This window comes from Rattus norvegicus, chromosome 4 (genome assembly GCF_021556685.1).
Source record: "Rattus norvegicus strain SHRSP/BbbUtx chromosome 4, alternate assembly SHRSP_T2T, whole genome shotgun sequence".
Lineage (NCBI taxonomy): Eukaryota > Metazoa > Chordata > Mammalia > Rodentia > Muridae > Rattus > Rattus norvegicus.
Window position 1 is genome coordinate 81,584,405 of NC_141537.1, and position 22,100 is coordinate 81,606,504.

Genomic DNA, 22,100 nt, shown 5'->3' on the forward strand with positions numbered 1-22,100 from the left:
ATGGTGGCTCACAACCATCTGTAATGAGATCCGATGCCCTTTTCTGGTGTCTGAAGACAGCTACAGTGTACTTACATATAATAAATAAATCTTTAAAAAAAAAAAAAAAGAAAAGAAAATCAAATGTTGGCTTGGCATGATGGTACATGTCTTTAATCCCAGCACTTGGGAGGCAGAGGCAGCGGGATCTCAGAGTTCGAATCCAGCCTGATCTACACATGCAGACCAGCCCAGGCTACATACATAGTGAGACCCTTTTGATGATGATGATGATGATGATGATGATGATGATGACAACGACGACAGCAACGACGATGACAAAATTTTAAAACAAAAAAAGAGGTTGGGGGATTAACTGTTCTTTTACATGCATTTCTACAAGGGATAAGGGCACACAACTCAAAACAAAATGAGGGTCCTGGGGCACGAAATTGTCTTCTGTGCTTGTCTGTTTCTGTTCTACCACCGTCCACACCCTAAGAGCTAGAAGCAAAACCTTCAGCACGGATGTTTGGAAACTAAAGCACAAAGCAACAAAATGGAAGCCTGGTCTCACATCAACTCTACAGCTACCCTACAAGGAAAGGCTACAGGGAGACCAGCAAACTGGACCACTTGGGGAGGAAAAAGAGTTTACTGGGGTTGGGTGGCGACAACAGTGCATGCCTTTAATCTCAACACGCAGGAGGCAGAGGCAGGAGGATCTGGGAGTTCGAGGCTAGCATGGTCTACAGAGTGAGTTCCAGGACAGCCAAGTCTACACAGGAAACCCTCTCTCAAAAACAAAAAAACAAAAACAAACAAAAAACGGTTCACTGGGGGAACAAACTGGGGCTGCCTCTGAGAGCAGAGGAGAGCCAACTTGTTAGGGACGGCAGGCAGGTTTTATCTGACAGCCAGAGAGAGAGCTCGGGCAGGTGAGCTCTTTGAGCTGATACAGGCTGGTCATATTAATCCTTAATCCAGAACTAGATGCCCTCAAGAGGACGGGACGGGAGTGTGGGCAGATAAAGGAGGTATTGGATTTTCTTGCTAAGTAGAAATCTGACTTTTGAGATTCCTGAGGAAAGCTGAGTTTGAGCTTCCATTTTCCCAATAACAATCCTGCTTACCCAGTCAGAATGCTTCCCTTTAGGACACAGTCATAGGCACTGCCACTGGGTATCCATGTTGGACCTAGTAGACCAGGTATTTTTGTTTGTTTTCTTTGCTTTTGGTGGGGCTTTCCTTTTTATTCCCCTTCACTTCTTTGAGACAGAGTCTCACTAGGTAACACAGGGTCTCACTAGGTAATAACAATGGTCTAGAACTCATTGTATAGACCGGGCTGGCCTCAAAATCAAGACAGATCCACCTCCCTCTGGGATTAAAGGCATGGGCCATAGGTGCCGTACCTGGCTTCTGTGTTTGACTTTTGGAAGATTAATTTATTTCAATTTTATGTGTTCTTAACTGCTGAATCATCTCTCCTGCCTCATGTATGTAGAGTTCTGTAGAATATGTGTGTATGTGTGTGATTTCATAGGTACTTTATACAACTTTAATTATGTCATACATAGTTTTGTTTTAAACATAAACATTAAAATGTTTGTCATATATTATTCAACACATGATAATAATTTAATATTTCTTTTATTGTTTGTATTTATGGGGGTACAGTGAGTGTATAAGTACATTTGCAGTGTATGCATGTTGTGGAAGGCAGGGATTGACCTCAGAGGTGTTGGTTTTTAAATGTTTATGTGTGTTTGTGTGTTTGTGTACGTGTGCATGCAGTGTCCTTGGAGACCAGAGGGGCACTGGACCCTTTGGGACCAGAGTTACAGATGATTGTGAGCTGCCATGTGGATGCGGGAATCAAACCTGGGTTGCCCTCTGAAAGAGCAACCAGGGCTCTTAACCACTAAGCTCTGTCTCTAGCCCCTTGTTTTGTTTTCGACACAGGGTTTCTCATTAGCCTGGAACTTGCTATGCTAGGCTGCTGACCAAGGAGCCAAGGATCCATCCACCTTCCCCGTCTCTCTGGATCTGGGACTCCGGGTGCATTCTACCATGTCTGGTTTGTTTTTAAAAAAACAAAAAACAAAACTCAGGTGCTGGGGATCCAACTCAGGGTACATGGAAAGCACCCTACTGGCTTAGCTGTTTCCATAGACCTATTTGTTTGTTTGTTTACTTATTTATTTTAGGTTGACTCTCATTGTGTAGCCCAGGCTAGCCTCAAAATCAAGACAGCTTCTTGCCTTTACCTCTCATCTGCTGAATCCTGCCCCAGGCTCTCCAGTGTCAGGATTATCAGTGGCTTCCATGTGCTAGGCTAAAGTACAGCTCTACCCTGACTCCTGCAGCAGCCGGCTGAGCCCCCTTCCTGAGATCCCTCTACTCAGGAGAAGACAGATTCTTGACACATAGTTCCTGCAGGAAGCAGTTGTGGGTTTCTGATTGGCAGGGATAGTGTTAGGGACCATGAGGTGAAGCCCTAGGTTAGAAGGCCTATGAGGTTAAAGAGCACATTTGTTAGTTTTCTGGGTTTTTTTTTTTTTTTTTTCTTTATTGTAAGTGAGGGTTTAATCTTGCTTTTGAGGTTCCCAGAAAAATGCCTGGGTGGGAGTCAGGAAGAGAGAAAGCAGTATGGTCTTCTTCAGGGTCACACAGGCTCTGGCTAATCTAGCATTGCTATTTGAAACTAATCCCACACAGAAAGAGGTATTGCATCTATTTTGGGCAGGCGGCTGGTGCTGACCACTGAGCCATGTTCTTTGGTCTTGGTTGCTGAGAGTTTTCAACCAGCCTCCCTCCTCCCCTCCTGAGTTCCCTTAATTTCCCCTGTCTTTCTTTCCTGCCTCAGGATTATAGACATTAGCCCCACAGTCAGCTAAATTGATGGTTCTCATGTCTGGCCGTCTACTGCAATTAACCAGAAGGAATATACAACAGCAGAGTCTAGATCCTACTCCACACAGTTTGACCCAGAGCAGCGGGGACCTTAGACATCTTTACATGATTCAGTGAGACCCTTTTTTTTTCTTTATTTTTTCTCTTTGAAACCAAGTGTCACTGTGCAGCCTATTAGAACTCACTAGGTTAAGCTCAAACTCACAGAAATCAGCCTGCCTCTGGCTGAGGGTTGAGATTAAAGGCACATGCCACCACGCCCAGTCTATGTAGTGCAGGAAACAAAAGAGCCTGGCATCCTGCATGTGAGGCAAGCACCCACCAACTGAGCTTCATTTCCAGGCAAATACCCTTAAGTGTTTACTGGTTCATGGAGCGTGGGGGCCAGTCCCAGCGTTTAAGTTAAATACAGCTTCACCTTCTCTCTACCTCCCAGCTAAGTTTGAACTGAATTTCCCAGAAAGGGGGTTGTGGGGGAGCCTACGTTAATGATTCTACAGAGCTGACTGATTAGAACCTCCGGATTGTAGAGAGTTGGAATGTTGCAGATTCAGAGACAAATTATCTTGAGCAATCTTTGATCCCCTTGCATAACTTTCTATTGCCCACATCTGTGTGTGAACTGTGTGTCACTTGCAATGTGGTGGGGTGTATTAGATCACTACTATTCACCAATCCCAAAGCCAATAGCCACAGATAGCATCTCAAAGCATTATATATATATATATATATACATATATACATATATACATATATACATATATACATATATACATATATACATATATACATATATACATATATACATATATACATATATACATATATACATATATACATATATACATATATACATATATACATATATACATATATACATATATACATATATACATATACATATACATATACATATACATATACATATATATATATATATATATATATATATATAAAATCTGCTCGCTTGATGTTCTCACTAATTTCATTTATGGCTGCCCTGTTCTGTAACTGCGAAAACTTACCATGTTTGGCATTGTCACCGCTTTCAGCATAAACTCACTGTCTCCCGTTGGTGAGAGCTGTGTGTTGCTTCCATGGAAGGAACTATGAAGTCTGAAGGAGTCTGGGCGCTCCCTTGGGTCACCATTTTCTTCCTAAGCAGAGAATGCTTGTTACTTTATTGGAAAACTGGAGATGGGAATTAGTAGAGAAAGAGGGTTTGTATTTAAAATTTTGGCTAGAACTAGGGAGACAAGAGCCCCCAGCTTCTTTCTACATTGTTTGCAGCAGTGTTGTGATTTCTAAAAATGAAGGAAGCGCAGGGCAGTGCACAGGCTCAGCCGTGAGGTAAATTACCAGTCCTGGTAAGCGGTTACCCTGGGAGATAGCGCCACCTCTGGCTTGCTCCAGAGCTCCAGCCTGGGGCTTTCTGGATAAATTTTAATTCTTTAGAGCCCTTGTTAGAGAGCTTAAACTCCGAAGAGAAAAAGATTAGGGAAAAAGATTAGAGAAAAAAGGAAAGGGATCAACTGGTCAGATTAATTTTACCTCTGAAGCTGCTTCTGGTGGCCTGGTCGAAAAGGACCTTAGTGAGCTGGATAGTTTTATGTCAACTCGTCACAGACTGAAGGCAACTGAGAGGAGGGAGGCTCAACTGAGACCATGGCTCTATACACCAGGCTGTAGGCAAGCCTGTAGGGCATTTTCTTAATTAGTGATTGATGGACAAGGCCCAGCCCATTGGGTAGGGTGGACCGATGGTCCTGGGTTCTGTAAGAAAGCAGGCTGAGCCATGAGGAGCAAGTCAGTAAATGGCACCCTTCCACGGCCTCTGCATCATCTCCGGCCTCCAGGTTCCTTTTTGGCTTCCTTTGATCATGAACAGTGCTGTGGAATCCTAAGTCAAATAAACTCTTTCCTCCCCAAGTTGCTTTGGCCATTAAGTTTCATCATAGCAATTGTAACCCTAAGACATTTAGCTTTAAGGCAACCTGCCGCTGGACTCCCATGGCTCTGTCCCATGAGGGTGGTGGCCTGGAACATCTTCTGCCCTTTCAAACTCCAGCTTCAGTGCATTGCTCTAGCTCGAGCTCGTTATTCCTTAGAATTTTTCAGCCTTTGTAGCTCAGAGCCGAAGGGGATGTCCCAGGACATCCTTCCAGAAGAGGGCGCTGTTTCGCCCTCGCTGAAATCATTCTGAGCGTCATCATGTTGTAAGGGTCCCAGCGCTGGCAGGAGCCAAGCTATTCCAGAGAGACTCTTGTGTTCCTTATAGCTTTCAGGAGGCAGAGGCTAGTGGATCTCTGTGAGTTCCAGGCCAGCCTGATCTACAAAAACCCTGTCTCAAAACAAAACAAAAAGAAAGGTCTACAGTTGCTAGAAAATTGTGCTTGATAGAAAACAAACAAGCCGACCCAACCAACCAGCCGAAAACCCTCCTCTGGCAAGGGTGTGCCAGATACTCATTTTAAAACACAGAGGCAGAGGCAGATGAATCCTAGTGAGTTCAAGGCCAGCCTGATCTACAGAGTGAGTTCTAGGACAGCCAGGGTCACACAGAAAAACCCTGTCTCAGAAAACCAAAAGAAAACCCACCACCAACAAAACACATTTGTTTGTTTGTTTGTTTGTTTGTTTGAGAAACATTGTCTTGGAAAAAAAACCAAAAAACTGAAAACTTTATTTACTTGAGAAAACCAAAGGAAAAGCCATTACCACCAAAACATTATCAATTAACTTAATTAATTGTATATGTATGTATGTGTGTGTGCATGAACTCCGTGATGTGCATCATGAGAATCAGTTCTCTTCTATCAAGAGGATTCAAGGGATTGAATGCGGTCATCAGGTTTGGTGGCAAGTACCTTTAACTATCTTTCTGGTAAGTTGAGCCATCTTGCTGACCCACGAGGATGCCCCGGACTTGCAAGGTAAGAACTTTACTTAAGTGTATAGTGGGGCTCTTGTGATATAATTTGCCCAAGCTGAGCCCTGCCCAGCCATTTTAGCCTTGACTGGAAAAACTGGGTAGGGACACTTCACTTTCCTGGTGCACCTGGGCCCTGGAAACCTGGAATGGGCTTTGGGGCTTTAGCAAAAATTCCCTTTTGAGTGAGGCGGAAGTGGCAAAGGTCTGCCTGGAGGAGTCTTGCAAGCTGAAACAATGGGTAGCTTAAGAGATAAGGAACAAGACTGCAGTTGGAAACCCCATGGATTCCTGAGCAAGATCTCTTGGGCTTTGTCCCTACACAGCAGGAGCAGCCTGGAGGCGGGGCTGGGAGTGGGGGCGGTAGGGATCAGAGGCTGACTGCCTCTCCTATGGTCTAGTGAAGGACTAGAGGGTGGATAGAAAAGGCAGAAAACAGGGTGATAGTAACATAAGCTATTTACAAAATTCAAGCTCTGGCTGAGGTGTGGCTCAGTAGCACCATGCTTAGCCGGTGAACCCAAGGCTCTGGGGCCACCATCAACTCTCTGAAATGAATACTAGAACAAAAAACAAAAAAATGAAGAGTCAAGGCTCAGAGTATAAATAACAATTCTTTGAGTTTATGTATGGTGTATAGTGTGGTATATGTATGGTGTATATATGTGTGTGGTGTGTGTGGTATATGTGTGTGGTGTGTGTGGTATATGTGTGTGGTATGTGCCATGCATGTGCAATATATACCAACAGTATATCTTATTTTTTAAGATTAATTTTATTTTATGCGTATAGGCGTTTTGCCCGCACGAACATCTGTGCACCTGTGCATATGTCCAGAGCCCACGTGGGCCAGAGGAGTGCACCAGATCCCCTGGAACTGCAGTCCCAGGTGGTTATCTACCATGTATAGGACCTGGGACTCCAACTCCAGTCCTCTGCAAGAGCAGCAAATGCGCTTAACTGTTGAGCCTTCTTTCCAGCCTTCAATGGGGAGTTTTAAAGAGAATGGGAATATGTGCAGATTTCCATCTTTAGAAGGTAACTCTCGATAGTATTTAGAAGGAAAATGGTAAACACAAGAATAGGAACCAGATGTCTGGGCTCTTGACTCAGCAGATAAAGGCACTTGCCACTGAGCCTGAGCACCTATGTTCAATCCCTCGAACCAATGTACTAAGAAAGGTTTTTAGAAGGTGGGGCCCATGGAACAAGCCAGTGAACAGCATTCTTTCCGTAGCCTTTGTTTTGGTCCCTGTGTCCAGGTTCCTGCCCTGACTTCCCTTCATGATAGACTGTGACTTCTACCTGTAAGCCAGGGAAACCCTTTCCTCCCTGGTTGGTTTTAGTCAGTGTTTGATCACAGTCACAAAAAGCAAACTAACATAGTAATAAGGTATAGCACACATCTACTTATAAACTCCAGTTCCAAGGAATCCAATACTTGTGGCCTCCAAAGACACTTGTGTCTTATGTGTACATCCTTCTTTCTCTTACACACACACACACACACCCCTATCTCTCTATGTATCTATCATCGACCTATCAATCAGTCAATCATCAATTTATCTGCCTATTCATTTGAGGCAGGTCTTACTGTGCATCTCTGCCTTTTACTTGCTCCCTACCTAAGTATAACCTTCCAGAGAGATATCTCTTGTGTGCACGTGGCACTGGCATAGCATGGAAACTGTATGAATGAAGAAAGCGCGTGTGGTGGTTTGAATGTGCTTGGCCCAGGGAGCGGCACTGTTAGGAGGTGTGGTCTTGGAGGAAGTGTGTCACTGTGTGGCTGGGCTTTGAGACCCTCCTCCTACCTACCTGAGGGATTGTCTTCTCCCATTTGCCTTTGGAACAAGATGTAGAGCCTCATGTCAGCTTCTCCTGTCTGCCTGGACGCTTCCTGCCTTGATGATAATGGGCTGAACCTCTGAACCTGTAAGCCAGCCTCAATTAAATGTGTTTTATAAGAGTTGCCTTGGTTATAGTGTCTCTTCACAGCACTGGAAATCCTAACTAAGACAGCAAGCATGGGGTTGATTTAGCTCAGTGGTAGAGCGCTTGCCTAGGAAGCGCAAGGCCCTGGGTTCGATCCCCAGCTCCAAAAAAAAGAACCAAAAAAAAAAAAAAAAAAAAAAGACAGCAAGCATATTTGTCCTCTTCTTCAAGAGCTGCCACAGTGTGACTGTGGGCTGTTATATACGCTATCTTCAAACAACCCGGTTGAGTGTATAACATTGCAGGTAAGGAACCCAGAGTGGTGCTTTGCCCTGGGTTATCTGGATGTCACAGCACCCTTAGACTCAATCAACTGAGAATCACACTTATTTTTTAAGGTTGTCCTCTGACCTCCCTCTGTCGGCGCCAGCACCGACCTGGTACTGAGAATCGACCTGGTACTGAGAATCGGGCGAAAGCCTACGGGATGAAAGAAGCACACACACAGGTTATTTGTGTCAAGCCAGGAGAGGAAGAGAGAGAGAGTCCTGTAGCTTTATTCACCACTTATATACCCAAGTTCCCCAGGTAATATCTGGGAAGCACAGTGGGAAACCCTGGCTCGTGACTACCTGGCTCGTGACTTCGGTAACAAAAGACTGACTTCGAGATCTGAATTAATTAGGGAGAAATCCGAGAAGACCAGCCTAAATCTCCAGGATAAAGGCTGAGGAAGTAAAAGGCAGAAGTAAGTTGACCACCACCCAGGTGTGGTCCAGGTGTGTCGGTTCCATATGCATCAGCCGGGCTCAGCAGAGGTCATGCAGTGGAGATACCGGGTGTTTACTACTTGGTCTGGTCTTTTCTTCCTGTGCCGTAAATACATGGGAGAGGCTCTTAGGAGTATGTGTGGCCAAAAGTCACATAGCCACTTTGAGCTATCCAGGCCCAAATCCAATATGGCTCACTACAACTCCCCCGTTATTTATTTATAAAAGACCATTAGGTGGAGGTAGTGGTCTGAGAGAGATCAGACATGCCTCACAAAGTGCCCAGCTCGGCCATGGCGAGCCACTCTTGCAGTTAGGACTGCACCCCAATGGCTAGGAATGAACTTATGCTGTAACACACCGTTCTGGGCTATACGTGTGTGTTTATTGGGGGAGAAACTGGGCAGAGGAGCATTTGACCGGCCCGTACATTTAAACGGGGTGTAGCCACCTCTGTCTTAGGATCGACCTCTCAAACCCCAGCCTTATCTGTCATAGGATCACCTTGTCGCCCCCAAGGTTCCTGTCTTAGATTGGTCAAGGGTCAGAGGAAGTTGCCCGTCCCTGAGGATAGCTACATTGGATCATCTTGTCATTCCTCTTACTTGAGCCCAGGGGCGAAAGAGTAGGAGCCAGATGGCATTAATTTAAGAGATTGTGGAAGTTGAGCCTCTCCCGAAGTGATGGGCACCTCATCTGGTTCTCCTCAGCTGCTATGGCCATACCACCAAGGGCCCTAGTCAAGCAGCTCCTGTAATAAAATTTAGAATTCCCAATTGTTAGCAACTACTCCAGAAAGTTCACCCACTGTGCTTGCCTAACAATAGATTGGGGGAGGGTAACTCCAGACACTGCAGACACAATGGCTGCAGCAGTGATGGCTGCTACAGTAGCAGTTAAGGCAGCAGGAGTCACCAGGGGAATGAGGGGGGCAGGGGTAACAGCTGGAGTCCAGTTTTCTCCAGCAAGCAGCAGTGCACAAAGGGTCGAAGCGCAGGCCGCAGTGGGACGGGACACACGCAGTGGTCAGCAGGCAGGGCAGCTGCTTTTTCTGGCGTCCTATTGGTGGACATCACTGCTGACTGGAGTGTGCTCCTTATTCCCACTGGTATCAGGATCACGGTCTCCATCGGTACCGGATTCCATGGAGACAGGACGAACACAACGTTCAGGAATCCAAATGGGTGCTTCAGCATCTCTAGGAAAAACACAAGCAGAACCCCTAACCCTAACTAAGACAGGGTCAGGTCCCTTCCATACTCCTGAGGCCAAATCTTTCCAACGGACCATACCTTCCTTGTGTCTTTTTTCCTTTCCAATGTCTATCTGCTGCTGAACAGTTATTCTTATCTACTAACAAAAAATTTAAAATATAGGTAATAAAGGCAAGTTTAGCAGGTGGGGAATTCTGGTCCCCTGTTTTAGTTTTTTCAAGATAATTCTTTTTTTTTTTTTCCTTCTTCTTTTTTCGGAGCTGGGGACCAAACCCAGGGCCTTGCGCTTCCTAGGCAAGCGCTCTACCACTGAGCTAAATCCCCAACCTCAAGATAATTCTTAAGTGTCAAGTGAGCTCTTTCTACTATAGCTTGTCCTTGAGGATTATAAGGAATGCCAGTCTTATGTACAATATCATAATCCTCACAAAATTTTCTAAAAGGCCCACTAGTATATGCTGGACCATTATCAGTTTTTAATTGTCGTGGGACTCCCATAAAGGCAAAGGCCTGTACGCAGTGACTTCTAACATCTTTAATTTTCTCTCCACTATGAGCAGAGGCAAAGAGCAGGCCAGAATAGGTATCAATAGACACATGGACAAACCGTAGCTTCCCAAAGGAAGAAATATGGGTAACATCCATTTGCCAAATATCATTAGGTTGTAACCCTCTTGGGTTAACCCCCAAATTGGGAGAAGAAATAAACGGGGCACACCGGGGACATTGACTGACTATTTGAGCTGCTTGTTCTTTAGTTATTCCATTGTGAAACATCAAAGAGCTAGCATTAAGATGAAATTTTCTGTGCATTTGTAAAGCTTTATCATAGGCAGTACCATTCATTAACACATAGCAACATGAAGATCGAGTATAAGAATCAGCTAATTCATTGCCTTGTGCCAAGGGGCCAGGTAACATGGAATGACCTCTTATGTGGCCCACAAAAATAGGTTCCCGACGCTGCCACAGCAAGGCCTGTACTTGTAATAAGCAGGCACAAATGGATGAAACAGGAGCAACGAAGGCAGCGGTCTCAAGGGATGAAACAATCTGAGACACATCACACTATCAGTGTATATGTTGCAAGGTTCATCAGGAAACATAACCAAAGCTAATTGTAAGGCTTTCAATTCGGCTAGCTGTGCAGAACAATTAGGAATTTGTATAACCTCTACCTTCCCTCCAGACACTACCACAGCACTACCATTGAAGGAACCATCAGTAAATACTAAACGAGCCTTTTGTAAAGGAGAACTAACAATGATTCGTGGAAAAATTACCGGATGCATTTTGAAAAATTGACAAATCTTACTATCAGGATAATGGTTATCAAATTGACCAACAATTGTGCATATTAAAATAGCCCAATCTGTAAGTCCCTGGGCTAAATGCTGTAGCTGTTCTTTGGTATAAGGAGTAATAATAAGATCTGGTTCTTTACCAAAAGTCTGTAAGCTAATTCTTTGAGCCTTGAACAGTAATTGAGCAACGGCCTGAGGATAAGCCACCACTATCTTCGCAGGTGAAGCTTGTAAATAAACCCACGTTAAAGGTCCATCTTGCCAAAAAAGTCCCATAGGGGAATAGGCAGATACAAAAATCAGAAATAAAAGAGGTCTAGAATAATCAATATAATTAAGATGAGCCTCTTCCAAAGCCCGTTGTACTAAATTTAAACATTCACGAGCTTCCGGTGTTAATTGTCTAGGTGAATTTGGAGAGGAATCGCCTTTTAAAATATCAAACAATGGCTTCAACTGTCCTGTGGTTAATTTTAACGTCGGTTGGAGCCAATTTACATCCCCTAATAATTTTTGAAAGTCATTTAAAGTCCTTAGTGTATCCAACCTAATTTTAAGTTTTTGTGGGCGAATTCCTTTTTGTAACAATTCATGTCCTAAGTATTGATATGGGAAGTCTTTTTGGACCTTTTCAGGGGCAATCACTAGTCCTGCAGCAGCCAAATTTTCTTGTAAGTCAGCATATGCTGTCAACAACTGTTTTTCATCTGGAGCCGCTACCAAGATATCATCCATAAAATGGACGATATAAGTCTGTGGATATTTTTGCCTTAAAGGCTTTAAGGCAGAGGCTACATACACCTGACACATGGTAGGACTGTTGGCCATTCCCTGAGGTAACACGACCCAGTGATAGCGATGAGAAGGCTCTTGAAAATTTATGGAAGGAATGCTAAAGGCAAATCTCTCACAGTCTTTAGGATGTAGCGGAATAGTAAAGAAACAATCCTTTAAATCAATAACTATCATATGCCAATTTTTAGGTATAGCAACAGGACTGGGAGACCAGGCTGAGTAGGTCCCATAGGTATCATAATTTTATTGATTTCCCTTAAATCTTGTAATAATCTCCACTTCCCAGACTTTTTCTTAATCACAAAAATAGGTGTATTCCAAGGGGAAGTGGAAGGAACAATATGACCAGCTTCTAATTGCTCCTGTGCTAATTGACGAGCTGCCTCCAATTTTTCCTTGGATAGGGGCCACTGTGGAATCCACACCGGATCATTAGACTTCCAGGTGATGGGCAAAGGTTTAACATTCGGAGGCTTATTAACAGTGACCCTTAGGATAAATTTCCCAAGTCTGTTTTATTGCTTACACTACTAGGTTTGCCTTGTTTCCTCATCACATTTTGTACAGGCTGAGTTGTCAGCACAGCCCCCATATCATTGAGCACATCTCGTCCCCACAAATTGGTAGGTATTTGCTCTAAAACAAAAGGCTGAAACCATCCCTCATGTCCTTCCTCGTCTCTCCATTTAAGAATCTTGCTACTTTTTAGAGGAGCTGTAGCTGTCCCCACTCCTTGTAAGGTGGAGTAAGATATCTCTAGCGGCCAGGCCTGTGGCCAGAAAGCTTTAGCTATTACAGTTGTATCAGCTCCGGTATCCAGGAGCCCACGCAGGGGCTTTCCTTCAACCCATAGAGTAAGCGTGGGACGCTTCTCTAAGGAGGACACCCAAAATGCTCCGGGCCCAGTGGACCCAAAGCCCTGATTACCACGGGCAGATTTAAACACAGGATTATCAGTATGAAACTGGGGCAAAAGGACCAAATGAGCTATCCTATCCCCTTGAGGAATAACTACAATGCCTTTTTCTACAGAAACCATAATTTTAATTTCTCCTGTAAAATCAGAGTCAATCACTCCAGGAAAGATTTTTCTTTTTTTTTTTTTTTTTTTTTTGGCTCTTTTTTTCCGGAGCTGGGGACCGAACCCAGGGCCTTGCGCTTCCTAGGCAAGCGCTCTACCACTGAGCTAAATCCCCACCCCCTTCCAGGAAAGATTTTTATTCCTCTCATCAGGGCACTGCTTTGGCCTAACAAAAGGCCTATACTCCCAGAGGGCAGAGGCCCATGTACCCCAGTGCCAAGTGTCTGGGGGCCCATTTGAGGGGTTAACACTGCTCTGGCAGAGGAGCAGAGGTCCAGTCCTGCGCTTCCTGGGGTCCCTCTGACCAGGTCCTTGACGAAAAAGGATTGGTTTGAGGGATAAACTGTGTCGGGGTAGGTTCTACCTCGGAAGTTTTCATGGCTCCGTACACTCTGGCTTGTGGGCCCCGGAGCAGGCCCCGTCTCCCGTTTCCCGGAAAGTTTAAAGGCTGCCCTTCAACATCTTCCCTAGATCTACACTCACTTCTCCAGTGATGGCCTTTACGGCACCCAGGGCATAATCCAGAGTCTCCTATCTTTTTGTTCTGAGGGCACCCTCTTTTAAGATGTCCAGGTTGGGGCTGGGGATTTAGCTCAGTGGTAGAGCGCTTACCTAGGAAGCGCAGGGCCCTGGGTTCGGTCCCCAGCTCCGAAAAAAAAGAACCAAAAAAAAAAAAAAAAAAAAAAAAGATGTCCAGGTTGTCCACACCTGAAACAAATCATGGTTCCTCCGTTTCCCTTCTGCATGGCCGCAGCGATAACCTGTCCCATTACATAATTCCCATCTATTTCTTTACACAACTTAATATAGTCAATCAGACTCTTACTCTTGTGAGATCTAATAACCTCCTTGCATCATTTATTAGAATTCTCATACGCCAATTGTTTCACTAAAGGCATAGCAGTATCAATGTCTCCAAACAGCCTCCCAGCCAACTGTAATAATCTATCAGCAAATTCCTGGAAAGGTTCCGAGGGTCCTTGTACTACCTTCGATAATTGTTCCCCAGCTGCCTTATTGGGCAGGGCCTTCCAAGCTTTAACTGCCGCTGTGGAAATTTGAGCATAAACGGCAGGATCATATAGAATCTGGGCTGGAAGGGCCGCATATTGTCCTGTTCCCGTCAACATTTCTAGATCCCTCTGGGGAAATCCTGCTTGCGCATTAAGTCTAGCTAGTTGCGCACATAGTTCTTGAAATTCTCCCCTCCATGATAGAAAGTCTCCGCCACTCAATGCTGCCCTACATAACTGTTGCCAATCTCCAGGAGTCAAAGTGGATGCAACATAGGACTCAAAAATGGCAGAAGTAAAGGGAGCGAGGGGACCATAGGCAGAGACTGCCTCTTTCAGGTCTTTCAACTCCTTAAAACTCAAAGGAGCATGCTGTCTGATGGATTGATCCGCATTGCTGGGGTCCGGGACCTCAACAATAGGAAATGCCACCCTCTGTCCAAGGGGAGGCTCAGAGAAAATTACCCCTCTCCTTGTAGCCTTGTCTTCACAACACCACTCCAAGGAGGAATAGGGTTCATAGGCAGAAGCAGTAGCTCCCTCTCCTTTAAAGAAGGGATTTACACTAGGGGGACGAGATCCTGATCTTTCAGTGGCCCTGTGCTTATTAATCTTTCTCTTAGGCACCTCTAATTCCTTTACTGATGTCTCTCCTTTTTCCTCCTCTGAGCTAGAATCCTGATCTGGATCAGAGGTTTGTAAGGACCTACAAGAGGCATCATCTTGTGCTGCTCCAAATGCTCTTTCTATCTTTGACCTCCGTCCCCTTATTTTCAAGAGAGCATCCTTGACCAATCCCCACAAAGAAAGCGTGGCAGCAGGAATGCTCTCAGGGCCATATTTCCGCAGCGTTCTTTGCAAATCTCTCATAACCTGTTCCCAATCAGGAATATTAAGTTCTCCTGAATGGGAAAGCCAAGGACTAGTCTTTTCTAAGGTTTTAATAAATTCTTCAACTGTTTCTTCTTTTATACCAATTCCCTGATGCTCGAGCAAAGTAACTACCTGATCAGCTAGCTGTGAAGTAGAACTCGCAGTTCCCATGGCACGAAAATTTTCCTTTTCCACTATCCACTCACCCAATCCGTCCCTTCTCCTATGCCGGCCGGGCTCCTGGGACGTCCCGTAGGTACCCCTTTCTTCTCCGATCTCGGTGGGACCTCCAATTGTCGGCACCAGCACCGACCTGGTACCGAGAATTGGGCGAAAGCCTACGGGATGAAAGAAGCACACACACAGGTTATTCGTGTCAAGCCAGGAGAGGAAGAGAGAGAGTCCTGTAGCTTTATTCACCACTTATATACCCAAGTTCCCCAGGTAATATCTGGGAAGCACAGTGGGAAACCCTGGCTCGTGACTACCTGGCTCCTGACTACCTGGCTCGTGACTACCTGGCTCGTGACAAAAGACCGACTTCGAGATCTGAATTAATTAGGGAGAAATCCGAGAAGACCAGCCTAAATCTCCAGGATAAAGGCTGAGGAAGTAAAAGGCAGAAGTAAGTTGACCACCACCCAGGTGTGGTCCAGGTGTGTCGGTTCCATATGCATCAGCCGGGCTCAGCAGAGGTCATGCAGTGGAGATACCGGGTGTTTACTACTTGGTCTGGTCTTTTCTTCCTGTGCCGTAAATACATGGGAGAGGCTCTTAGGAGTATGTGTGGCCAAAAGTCACATAGCCACTTTGAGCTATCCAGGCCCAAATCCAATATGGCTCACTACATCCCTCCTACAGTGTGTTCGAAGAGCTTCATGCACACAAAACACATGTATAACTACATAATGTTATAAAAAGATTTATTAAAAAAAAAGAAAGAAAGAAACAAAGACGGGTGGGCAGAGGAGGAAACTGGGAAGAACTGAAAATTTAAAAAAGAAAAAACCTTGTAAAAACTATCTTTACTGAGCACATGCAGACTTCTGTAGTTATCCAACACGCAACACAAGCCTAAGTTTCTGTGGCAGTGCTGCTGGTTGCTATGGTAAGAAACCTGGAGATAATTGGGACCTTAGAGGGAAGATGTGTGTAGGCTGTGGGCCTTGAACTTTGGACTGTATTATCAGCAGAGTCCTGGAAACAGTCCTTCTACTGCCTGTACATGGCTATTCACTGCAGTGTACCCATGCACTAAATCAGAGCCAGGGTGAGGGCTAGGGTCTCCAGCTGAGCAGCGCAGAGCCATAATGCTCAGCACCTCGGAGAAAAAGACTTTCCCACCAGACTCTCATTCATGCTTTGTTGGTATTAATTACACTACAGTGGGATTGATTTCAAAGGTCCAGCAACTAAAGTTTAGGTTCAAGATATATTTGATAACGCTAAAGTTATATATATATACATATATATATATATATGTATATATATACACACACACACATATACACACACATATATACATTTATACATATATATACATACATATACATACATATATATATATATGCTGTCTTCGGACATTACAGATGGTTGTGAGCCACCAGGTGGTTGCTGGGATTTGAACTCAGGACCTTTGGAAGAGCAATCCGTGCTCTTAACCACTGAACCATCAACTCTCCAGCACGTTAAAGTTTCTTTAACAGGTGTTTGTTTGTTTGTTTGTTTGTTTGACACAGGTCCTTCTACATAGCCCTGGCTGTCTTGGAACTCACTATGGAGACCAAACTGGCCTGGAGATGAACTAAACTCAGACAGATTAAGCTAGGAGTTACCACTCCCTGCTTGTTTTTGTCAGTTGTAACTAATCAACTTGTCATTTTTAGTTTGCAATAACAGCATCAAATTTGCCACTTCAATTAATATTTATTTATTTATTTAATAGGCTTGACTTTTAAAACAAGCTGTTTTTAGCTGGGCACACCAAGGCAGAAAAGGGTCAGAGCTCAAGGTTATCCTCTGTTACAGAGCTAGCTAGAGCCAGCTTGGGACACATTAGACCCTGACTCAAACACTTAATGGGGTGTGGTGGTGCATGCTTTCAGTTCCAAAGCCCTCAGAAGAACAAATAAATAAGCTGGGTGGTGGTGGTGGCCACACCTTTACTCCCAGCACTTGGGAGGCAGAGGCAAAGAGCTCTTGTGAGTTTGAGACCAGCCTGGTTTACAGAGTGAGTTCCAGGATAGCCAGGGCTACACAAAAAACCCTGTCTTGAAAACAAAGAAACACTCTGTCTTAGGGTGTTACTGCTGTGAGCAGACACCATGACCAATGCAAGTTTTATAAAGGACAATATTTAATTGGGGCTGGCTTACAGGTTCAGAGGTTCAGTCCATTATCATCAAGGCAGGAGCATGGCAGCATCCAGGCAGGCATGGTGCAGGAGGAGCTGAGTTCTACATCTTCCCTGAAAGAAGCCAGGAAAAGACTGAGCATCCTCAGGCAGCTAGGAGGAGGGTCTCCAAGTCCACTCCCCACAGTGACACACTTCCTCCGACAAGGCCACACCTTCTAACAGTGCCATTCCCTGGGCCAAGCATATGCAAACCAGCACATTCCACTCCCTGGCCTCCATAGGCCTGTTCAAACACATGAGTCTATGGAGGCCATACCTAAACATAGCATAATAAAGTACATTAAGTCCAACTTCCAAAGTCCCCATAGTCTATATCAGTATCAACAATGTTAAAAGTCCAAAGTTCAGTCTCTTCTGAGATCCATTCAATCACGTAACTATAATCCCCTAATTAAGACAGGCAACCAGGGCTGGAGAGATGGCTCAGTGGTTAAGAGCACTGACTGCTCTTCCAGAGGTCCTGAGTTCATTCCCAGCAACCACATGGTGGCTCACAGCCATCTGTAATGGATCCAATTTTCTCTTCTGGTGTGTCTGAAGACAGTGACAGTGTACTCACATAAAATAAATAAATAAATCTTAAACAAACAAACAAAAAAAGACAGGCAACCAGCTGGGCAAACTTCAAACTCTGCCATTTCCATGTTTGATGTTAAAGCAGTCTTCAGACCTTCAACTCCTTTTTTCATCTTTGTCGACTACAACAAATTTCTTTCTCCTGAGCTCCCTGTTAGCAGCCTTCCTCAGCAGATAGCCCTGGGCTCTGGCATCTTTAACATCTTTGTGTCTCTAAGGCAGCTTCAATGTTACAGCTTGTTTCAATGTCTGGGATCTCACATGATCCTCCAAAGTGCTGGCTTCACTTCTCCAGCTCTGCCCTCTGTAACACTCAGAGTGATCCACTCCACTGCCTCAGCTGTTCTTGGCGATCCTCCCATGGTACCAGCACCTTCAATACGCTGGGGTCTTCTGTTGCAACTAGGCTTCCCCAGTAGCCTCTCACAGGCTCTCTTCATGGTGCCAAGCCTCAACTCCTTTGCATGACCCCTTCAGTTCTGGGCCGTCAACTGCAACTGAGGCTGCACCTTCACCAATGGCCTTCCACGGCCTCTCATAGTACCCAGCCTCAGCTGTTCTTCATGACCTCTTCATGTCTTCAAAGCCAGTACCACCTGGGTGACTCTTACACATTACCAAGTACAGCTGCAGCAGGAGGTACAACCTTGGTTATCTCTGGAACACAGCTTCTCTGTGCTCTCAGAGAACCCTTCCCAGAAGATTTCACCTCAGTGATGCTGATCTCTTTCTTAGCTCCAGCTAACCAGCATCAATTGTCCCAGTAGTCTCCTTCTCCTCTTGACTATAAAGCCAGAGACACATGGCTGAAGCTGCTGAGTTCTGCTGCTCCCAGGAGCTGGAGCATGGCCCCCTTGATCTATTACATTATCACTAGCTTCCTCTTCTCTAACTCCTTCACTGCCTAAGCTTGGCTGTCCTGGACCTTGCTCTATAGAATGACCTTGAATTTAGAGATCTCTATGCCGTCTCCTGGGATTCAAGGTGTGTACTACCACACCTGGATTTAAGTTTTTCTTCACCTAGAACTTGCTCTGTTCTAGGCTGGTCTTGAACTCAAAGATTTGCTTGTCTTTGCCTCCCAGGATTAAAGGTTTGTACTAAGTTGCCTGGAGCTAACTTAGCTGGGTGGGATTAGCCCCAAGGTCATTACTTCCTTAATTCAATTTAATATCCTTGAACACAGGATTCAGCTCCATTTCACTTCCTGGTTTCCCTTTAATACTCGAACCATGTATTTTTTTTTTCAACTTCCCTTTTTTCATTAAAATGCTCTTCATAAGAATGAATTTTAGTAACCACACAACAGAATTTACACCAGGCTGTTTCAGACTTCCTTTTTCAAAGCAATTAATCTAAATCTCTTCACCTTAACCTCAGGCACACTCTTTGGACAATGGCAAAAAGCAGTCACGTTTTTCCCCAAAATACCACAAGAACAGTCTCTAGGCCACATACTGAAATTCTTCTTCACTGAACCACCCTGGGCCAGGTTCAAATAGTTCAAATTGCTTTCAGTAACAGTCTTCCAAATTCCTACTATGATAGCCCATTAAGCCCCATTTAAAGCATTCCACTGTTTTCCAAATCCCAAGTCCCAAAAATCCACATTCCTCCACACAAAAGCATGGTCAGGCCCTCACATCAATAACCCATTCCTGGTACCAACTTCTGTCTCAGTTAGGGTGTTATTGCTGTGAACAGACACCATGACCAACATGAGTTTTATATAGGACAACATTTAATTGGGGCTGGCTAACAAGTTCAGAGGTTCAGTCCATTATCATCAAGGCAGGAGCATGGCAGCATCCAGGCAGGCATGGTGCAGGAGGAGCTGAGTTCTACATCTTCATCGGAAGGAAGCCAGGGACAGACTGAGCATCCCCAGGCAGCTAGGAGGAGGGTCTCCAAGCCCACCTCACAGTTACACACTCCCTCCAACAAGGCCACACCTTCTGATAGTGCCATTCCCTGGGCCAAGCTTATGCAAACCATCACACACTCAAAAAGAATAAATAAACATATATTTTAAGTTAGTTTTTTTTTTTTTTTTTGTTCTTTTTTTCGGAGCTGGGGACCGAACCCAGGGCCTTGCGCTTCCTAGGTAAGCGCTCTACCACTGAGCTAAATCCCCAGCCCCATATATTTTAATTTTGATAATGCAGTGTTTTCTTGAAGAGGTGGTATTTTCCCCCAGCCCTTTTCTAATGTTTGAAGGGATCAGGATTTTGATTGTTTAGAGATAGGTTCTCACTATGTTAGCCTTGGCTGCCCTAGAGCTCACTGTGTGGACCAGGGTGGCCTCAAACTCACAGATCTGCCTGCTTGTGCCTCCCTAGTGGTAGGATCAAAGTCATACCACCATACCAAGCCAGTTTTCATTTTTGCTGCCTTGTGTTGTTGAGGTTTAGGTAGAAGGTTAAAAGCCTGGGTAGCATTACCTAGCCTGTCTAGCCTGCCATTTTGTGCTGTTAACAAATATTATGGGGGTTGGGGATTTAGCTCAGTGGTAGAACGCTTGCCTAGGAAGCGCAAGGCCCTGGGTTCGGTCCCCAGCTCCGAAAAAAAGAACCAAAAAAAAAAAACAAAAAAAAAAAAACAAAAAAAAAAAAACCAAATATTATAAGGAAATTTTTCTCATGGGTTGTTTCTGGTATTGCCAGGAAACTTTCTCGTGCTGTCTTAGTCAGGGTTTCTATTCCTGCACAAACATCATGACCAAGAAGCAAGTTGGGGAGGAAAGGGTTTATTCAGCTTACACTTCCACATTGCTGTTCATCACCAAAGGAAGTCAGGACTGGAACTCAAGCAGGTCAGGAAGCAGGAGCTGATGCAGAGGCCGTGGAGGGATGTTACTTACTGGCTTGCTTCCCCTGGCTTGCTCAGCTTGCTCTCTTATAGAACCCAAGACCACCAACCCAGGATGGCACCACCCACAATGGGCCCTCCCATCCTTGATCACTAACTGAGAAAATGCCTTACAGCTGGATCTCATGGATGCATTTCCTCAAGGGAGGCTCCTTTCTGTGATAACTCCAGCTTGTGTCAAGTTGACACACAGAACCAGCCAGTACGCATGCCCAGGTTGATTAAATATTCTGTATAAAATCATTTATTATTACATAATCTGTATGTAATTATGTTCTGTGCTCTTGAAAACCAATCACAGCAGAAGTTAGAACTGTTTTGTATAGTTAACCAAGCCAATTACCAGGCAGCACTTCCCACATCTATGTACAAGATTTTATGGTTTTTGCTTTTATAACCTGCCCCTGGGATGGACCCCAACACAAGAGAAACACCTGCATCAATATAAAAAAGGTTACTTGAAATAAGACTTCTGACAGACAGGCGGCAGCAAGCGGCTGGTGTCCTCTGATTGGTTGGAGCCAACCGATGCCAGGCAGGCTGCCTCGGCTGGCACAGGCCCTGTGGAGCGAAGACCGTTGGCCGAAACAGCGCCAGCGTCGCGGGCATGTGCGGTACCCTCTTCGTCGGGTACTGCATCTACTTCGACCACACAAGGTGGAGTGACTCCAACTTCAAGAGCAGGCTTCGAGAACGAAGAGAGAAACAGAAGCTTGCTAAGGAGAGAGCTGGGCTTTCCAAGTTACCTGATTTAAAAGATGCTGAGGCTGTTCAGAAATTCTTCCTCAAAGAGTTACAGCTTGGTGGGGAGTTATTAGCACAAAGTAACTACGAGAAGGGTGTGGACCACCTGACAGACGCAGCTGCTGTGCGTGGACGGCCTCAGCAGTTGCTGCAAGTGTTACAGCAGACGCTTCCACCACCAGTGTTCCAGATGCTTCTGACCAAGCTTCCAACATTAGTCAGAGAATTGTCAGTTCTCAGAGCACGGCTGAAGGTGATGTGGAATGAACCAGGTACCGACATGACGGAGTCTCAGTAAAATAATTTAACAGTTAGCTTGGAAGCTGATCTGCTCCGGGGGGATAAGGGCAAACTGTGCTTGTCATGAACTGTCCCACACTGACATCTGCCAAAGTGAATGTGAACCTTGGTAGATCCATGTCTGTTCTATTTATTTTCCCAGCGAAAAGTATTTCGATAGAGCTTTTCATTTTATAAATACACTGTGTTAACCAGAAGATCATGGACTTTTTGTTCTTAAGGCATGCAATTCAAATGTGAATAGAGCAGAGTATCACTTAGGTAGAGAACGCCTAGTGATTTTAAAAGATTGGAAAAGACTATGAGGAATAGTTGAATAACATGCATTTTAAAGATTAGAACATTGGGTAGAAACTTGTATTTGTGAAAACTGAGCATTAAAACCTT

At 44.8% G+C, this 22,100-nt stretch overlaps 1 pseudogene across 1 annotated transcript; it reads left to right on the plus strand.

The window, feature by feature from the left end:
* Positions 1–10,603: 10,603 nt before the first annotated feature.
* Tomm20l2 (translocase of outer mitochondrial membrane 20 like 2) lies at positions 10,604–22,100 on the plus strand (annotated as a pseudogene). The gene is made up of 2 exons (XR_015685857.1): positions 10,604–10,657; positions 21,205–22,100. The product of XR_015685857.1 is annotated as a translocase of outer mitochondrial membrane 20 like 2, transcript variant X2 (transcript).